Raw genomic sequence first — 7,292 nt, 5'->3', positions numbered from 1 at the left:
AACTATTGTTTATGATTTTAACTCGAATTTAAGAATTTAGTCTCATTTATTTAATCAGAGTTGAAGAGCATGAATCTTTGGATTTATGTCCGCGCTGTTTTATTGTGTGAACAGCCTTACTGTGGGTCATTTAGATGAATTGTGTTGACGTTGTATTTTATTGAACAACACAGGAGTTAAAAGACTGCATCATTATTTCTTTATAACTGTCTTTCTGAATATTTTCATTGTCATAGCAAATACATGCTTTTAGAGCAATTACAAACATCAGTCAGTCACACTTTCTAACAAACCTGATTCAGATGAATAAAGTATGTTGCATTATCAGTTTTTCTCTGTAACACTGACGACATGCCGTGTAGAGAGTGAGAAATGGTATTTCATAAAAGCCTTTAAAGATGCCGAAGGAGTAAGTTAACACCAGGGACAAAAAGACACGATGTCTTTAAAGAAAGCATTAAGCTATAATTTTGCAGTCAATAAACAGCGTGGTCTTAGTCTAAAGGTTAGTGGACATTTCTGTTATGAGACGTTTATTTATTCATGTATTCATTAAATATGGACAGAAATCGTTTGCCATGAATATTGAAACATCATGTTCACTCCGGAAAACTCTCCAGAGTTTTTCATCAGTCACGTTGTTCCAGCCAGGTGGGTTTACTGTGTTAATAATTTGTTCAAAACAACATTTCTTTTTCACTTGAAGGAAATCAATCAATGTTTCTTTCCTATTTTCTCCATGGTTGTTTAAACAAATGGTTACTACTGTAACCACGATGATAAAGGAGCCCTAACCTTCATTCAAATGTTTAACAATTATATAGCTTTATTGGAGCGACAGCAAAGGGATTACAGGAAATCAGGAAGAAGATGCAATAAATGTCTCCACTTGGACTCCAACCTGTGACATTGTCAAATGCCGATCGGTGCCCTGTGGTGTTGTTTTTGTGTCCCACTGTTTTCTGGAAGCAGAAAGATGCCCTGAAACTAATTTGGATAGAAGGCACATCTTCTTATTAACACAAATGAACTCCCAACGTCTGATATGTGGCTCAGATGGTAGAGAGGGTTACCCACTGATGTACAGTGGGTACGGAAAGTATTCAGACCCCTTCACATTTTTCACTCTTTGTTTCATTGCAGCCATTTGCTAAAATAAAAAAAAGTTCATTTTATTTCTCATTAATGTACACTCAGCAGAAAAAAACAGAAATGTAGAAATTTGTGCAAATTTATTAAAAAAGAAAACCTGAAATATCACATGGTCATAAGTATTCAGACCCTTTGCTCAGTATTGAGTAGAAGCACCCTTTTGAGCTCGTACAGCCATGAGTCTTCTTGGGAATGATGCAGCAAGCTTTTCACACCTGGATTTGGTTGCCATAGAAACCTGTATTATACTTCAGGTCTCAGGGTTAGAGAGGAAATGACAGGCCGATGTCATAAAAGATCAACACTGCTGCCATCTATTGATCTATCAATGCTGAACCAACTCTCCACTGAGCCAGATTGATGACAGACTATCAAGGAAGACAAACCGATGCCAGCGGAGTGATCTGACCAGATTGGATCATCGTTCACAAACATGCATCCACGCAGCACATGTGACTTCATCGTAGCGTGATGACAGAGGGAAAGGACCAGCGGTGGGGAGTACAATTTCATGCAAATCAAATTGGCATTTCTTCCACTTCATTACCTCAAGCCACTGTGACCACGTTGGTAACCCGCCAAACGCTGCTGATATTTTTCCTCCTTAATTTGAGAACAGTGTGTCTGGCAGGTGCTCGTCAGGCAGCACTCACTCATCTAAGACTCTTATTCAACCGCATGACCTGCCTTTGAGTCCTTAAAGGGGCAATCCGTATGGTGTTTAGTTTAAAACCTTCAGGAGTGGACTAATTATCCACTGAGTGTGTAGAAAGAACAGTTTTGATGTTTTGTTAGAGACGTGTTGTGTAGCAGAGGTATCTACTGAAGTTAACATGCTAACCCTAACCCTAACCCGGCCTGTTTTGTACTACTACTTTGTACCACTAGATGGTACAGTGAGTGCCTGTAGCTTACGACCCCATGTTCATAAGAGATTGGGACGCTATGCAAAATGTAAATAAAAACGGAAAGCAACGGTTTGCAAATATTGTAAACCCATATTTAATTGCAATAAGATCAAAGACAACATATCAAATCTTGAAACTGACATGTTATTGTTTATTAAAAATATGTGCTCATTTTAAATTTGATGCTAGCAACACATTTTGAAAAAGTTTTGACAGGGTCATGTTTACCATTGTGGTACTTCACTTCTTTTCATTGAGGAGACCAGTTTCTGGAGTTTTGAAAGTGAAATGTGGTCCCGTTTTTGCCTGATAGAGGATTTCAGCTGCTCAACAGTTCAGGGTCTCCTTTGTTGTATTGTTCATGTCCTGATGCTCCAGATGTTTTCAATGATTGACAGGTCTGGACTGCAGGAGGTCAGTTTATCAGCGGACTCTTCTACTAGAGAACCATGCTGTTGGAATACGTGCAGAATGTGGTTGGACGTTGTTCTGCTGAAATAAACAAGACCTTCCCTGAAAGAGACGTTGTCTGGATGGCAGCATATGTTGCTCCAACACCTGAATATATCATTCAGCATTAATGCTTCCTTCCAGATGTTCAAGCTACCCATGCCATGTGCACTAATGCATCCTGTACCATCACAGATGCTGGTGTGGTAGATTATGCTTAAATGTGGTAGATTATGCTTATGCTATGCCCATTTATATATATATAAATATATATAAATATATGTTTAATCCAGTCTTTAATCAAATGCTATTATGATACTATATGTAACCCTGTCGACTCAGCATTAAGATATACTGCACACAGCTGTGTGCCCAAGGTCATGAAAACACGAAGTAAGTTTCGGTACGTGACAACTCACACGCGAGCTGAACTCAGATTCAGGAGGTCACGGTACCAACTCTCTATAATGAGTTGGTACTCCTCTTGTGGAACATCCGAGACTAAAGTCCCACCCTACTGTGTATAAAGTATGTAATATCAAGTGCTCAGATCAGACTCCAACAGAGAGACCTCTGGTTGATGTTGGGCTCTCCGTGATATCATGTATGCTGAAGTTGCTGAATAAATCAACTTGCTGATTGAATCTGCCTATTGGTGTCTCTGATCAAAACAACTCGGTGGAATCAACTGGTGAATTCCAACACTGGCTTTAGAACTGAGCTGATAACAAGCTGGATGGTCCCTCTCCTCTTTAACCTGGAGGATGCAGCGTCCATGATTTCCAAACAGAATCTCAGATTGTGATCCATCAGACCTCAGGACAGTTGTCCACTTCACCTCAGTCCATCTTCAATGATCTCGGTCCAGAGAAGGCGGCGGTGTTTCTGGATCATGTTTCTATCTGGTTTCTTCTTTGGAGAGTTTTAACATCATTTGTGGACGCAGCGATGAACTGTGTTCACAGACGATGGTTTTCACAAGTGTTCCTGAGCCCATGCAGTGATTTCCACTCCAGAATAGTGTGTTTTTAATGCAGTGCTGCCTGAGGGCCCGAAGATCACCACCATCCAATATTGGTTTCCAGCCTTGTCCCTTGTGTTCAGAGATTTCTCCAGATTCTCTGAATCTTTTAAATAATATTTAAAAATTCCCAAATTCTTTGCAACATTATGTGGTGGAACATCATTCATAATTGTTGCACCATTTTCCCACACCGTCTTTCACAGAGTGGGGAAACACTTTTACATCTTTAGTGCTAAGATACTTTCCCTGTCCAAAATGTTCTTTTTATACTCAATAATATTATTCTTGTTGCCAATTAACCTAATTAGTTGTGAAATGTTCTACCAAGTGATTTTTTTTTCAGCATTGCACAACTTTTCTAGTCTTTTGTTGCCCCCGTCCCAACTTTTTTGAACCATAAAATATTTTCATGAAAAAATATTTTTCATAAAACAGTAAAATTTCTCCATTTCAACATTTGATATGTTGTCTTTGATCAATTTCCAATTAAATATGGGTTTATATTATTTGAAAATCATTGTGTTGTGTAATTATTAAAATTTTACATAGAGTCCCAACTTTTTTTTAGAAACGGGGGTTGTATATTATTCTAAGCAGACCAAGACTTTACATCCACCGCTGGAGAGTAAAGGAACAACATTTGATGCTGAAATAGTAATGTGCAGCTGTAATGCTAACGGTTGCTATGGAAGCGATGGCTCATAAAGGAACCTAATAGTATAATGTCAGGGATGTTCTGACCGTTGCACTACAAAAATCTATTTTTTCAGTCTCCTTATGGGTCCTTTCTGTGTGCCTGTGATTCAAAATGCACATATGTGCTGCTTGTTCGGTCAAGCTGATGAGTTTTTACACATTTTTACACTTGTTTATTTTACAGTTCAGATAGCTGAGCTGATGAGCTCAATTTGATCATCATCTATCTATTAACGTAGCAGACAAACCCAAAACTTGTTTGGATGATTCAGAACAGCTCTTTTGTGCAGCTACTGACACAAACCATGTCGAAAAACATTTTCAATGCAGTCGATATTTGGTTTTGCTGTGATTGTTTCTTGTCTTCCTAAAAAGGCAGATAATCAGGCTATAAAGTAAATTACATACTACTGCTACTTAACTGATCGCCATGTTTAATTTGTGCTCCACTGGGTGCATACAATGTAACTTCAGGAAAAAAATCATCAGTTATAAAAAACAAAAAAACAAAAACAACAACAGGAAAATAATATGTAAACTACAAAACTTCAGAAACTGAGAGCTGGTGTTACACTGAAATCTGTCCCCCATCAGATTGCGTGACCTGCCCTGATGTTCTTACCATCACTCCTGATGCCTGAACCGAACCAACACAAACACCAGCTGAGGGCAGCCAGCTGGGACGCTACAGTGACTCAATACCGCCCCCTAATGTACAAAGAAATGGGATTTAATTCTTAAAAAAAAAAAAGACCAATGACCAAAAAAAAGTCAGCTGAAACGCATTCGCAGCAGTAATTGGGAGGAAAAGGTAGGAACGATAACCAGAGCCAGAGTGCACTTCTTACACACTGGCGCTGTGAGAGACAGATGGGCTTCATACTTGGCACAAGCATTATCAGTGGAATTCAGTTTCTGTGACAGCTCAGACAATGTGAAGGACATTACATAAAGTCAACCTCTATCAAAATCTACATTCACAAAAAAAAAAACAGAAAACCAATGACAAATTAAATGTATTCCCATATACATGTGTGTATGTATAAATTCAGCATAAGAAATGTCTCGATAAAATAATCAGAAAGTTTTATATTTGATATGCAACTGACACTGCGCATGCTAACTCAGACTTTTGCACTAGTAAGTTTATTATGTACATTCTTCATAAAACTGAAGTTCTCTCTCATCCACTAGAGGGAATGTGGTGTGCAGTGTAAACAAATTGAGGGAAATTGATTGTATATAAAGATGGACAGCATGAAAACTCTCCAGAAGTGAAGCCAAAACATCTCGATCGGCCCCTGGTGGCTGATTGAAGTACAGTTCATAATCCCCTCACCCCCCATGTCAGCAGATGGATAAGGGCCAACCATCAGTGGCGTCACCCATTGGTTTGTGAACGTTATGAAGCCTCCAGTACATTCAAGTACAACACCTGCAACACAAGTACAACACCTGCAACACAAGTACAACACCTGCAACACAAGTACAACACCTGCAACACAAGTACAACACCTGCAACACAAGTACAACACCTGCAACACAAGTACAACACCTGCAACACAAGTACAACACCTGCAACACAAGTACAACACCTGCAACACAAGTACAACACCTGGAACACAAGTACAACACCTGCAACACAAGTACAACACAACACACAAGTACAACACCTGCGACACAAGTACAACACCTGCAACACCAGTACAACACCTGGAACACAAGTACAACACCTGCAACACAAGTACAACACCTGCAACACAAGTACAACACCTGCAACACAAGTACAACACCTGCAACACAAGTACAACACCTGGAACACAAGTACAACACCTGGAACACAAGTACAACACCTGCAACACAAGTACAACACCTGCAACACAAGTACAACACCTGCAACACAAGTACAACACCTGGAACACAAGTACAACACCTGCAACACAAGTACAACACCTGCAACACACAAGTACAACACCTGCGACACAAGTACAACACCTGCAACACCAGTACAACACCTGCAACACAAGTACAACACCTGCAACACAAGTACAACACCTGCAACACAAGTACAACACCTGCAACACAAGTACAACACCTGCAACACAAGTACAACACCTGCAACACAAGTACAACACCTGGAACACAAGTACAACACCTGCAACACACAAGTACAACACCTGGAACACAAGTACAACACCTGCAACACCAGTACAACACCTGGAACACAAGTACAACACCTGCAACACAAGTACAACACCTGGAACACAAGTACAACACCTGCAACACAAGTACAACACCTGGAACACAAGTACAACACCTGCAACACAAGTACAACACCTGGAACACAAGTACAACACCTGCGACACAAGTACAACACCTGGAACACAAGTACAACACCTGCAACACAAGTACAACACCTGCAACACAAGTACAACACCTGCAACACAAGTACAACACCTGCGACACAAGTACAACACCTGCAACACAAGTACAACACCTGGAATACAAGTACAACACCTGGAACACAAGTACAACACCTGGAATACAAGTACAACACCTGCAACACAAGTACAACACAAGAACTACATCTGGATCACAAGTACAACATCTGGAACACAAGTACACCATCTGGCACACAAGGGAGAAACGTTCAGAGAGTTTGTCAGCCAGGTGGCTACATGGTGACCAGAGGTCAGGTATGGAAGAGACCCTCCAATCACCAGTGGTTCTGTGATGTTACTCCATTGCTGCTCCAGTCCTGTGTGATCATACTGATACTGTATGAGGCTCCGAGCATCTGTGGTGGACGAAGCTGTTTTCAGTCCCAGTGTGTCCCTGGAGACTTTAACAGACATTTCTAATCAGAAATGAGTCAATAAGTTGGTTGCATTTGTCTCGAGACAAAGAGCGATCTGGAGGACTCCAACATTAACCGACAGCGAGGTGGGACGGTGCGGAGATGGAGCTGCAGGAGTGCAAAGGTGTTGTTGACATGACATTTATAGATGGCCCTGTGAGCACCAGGGGATACATCAAAATACTGGTGGACGAGACCTCCAGCT

This window comes from Brachyistius frenatus, unplaced genomic scaffold (genome assembly GCF_029030835.1).
Source record: "Brachyistius frenatus isolate BFR_SWC_R1_liver_20210118 unplaced genomic scaffold, ASM2903083v1 Contig_100, whole genome shotgun sequence".
In the NCBI taxonomy this organism is placed as follows: Eukaryota; Metazoa; Chordata; class Actinopteri; family Embiotocidae; genus Brachyistius; species Brachyistius frenatus.
Note: the sequence above shows the minus strand (reverse complement) of the source record.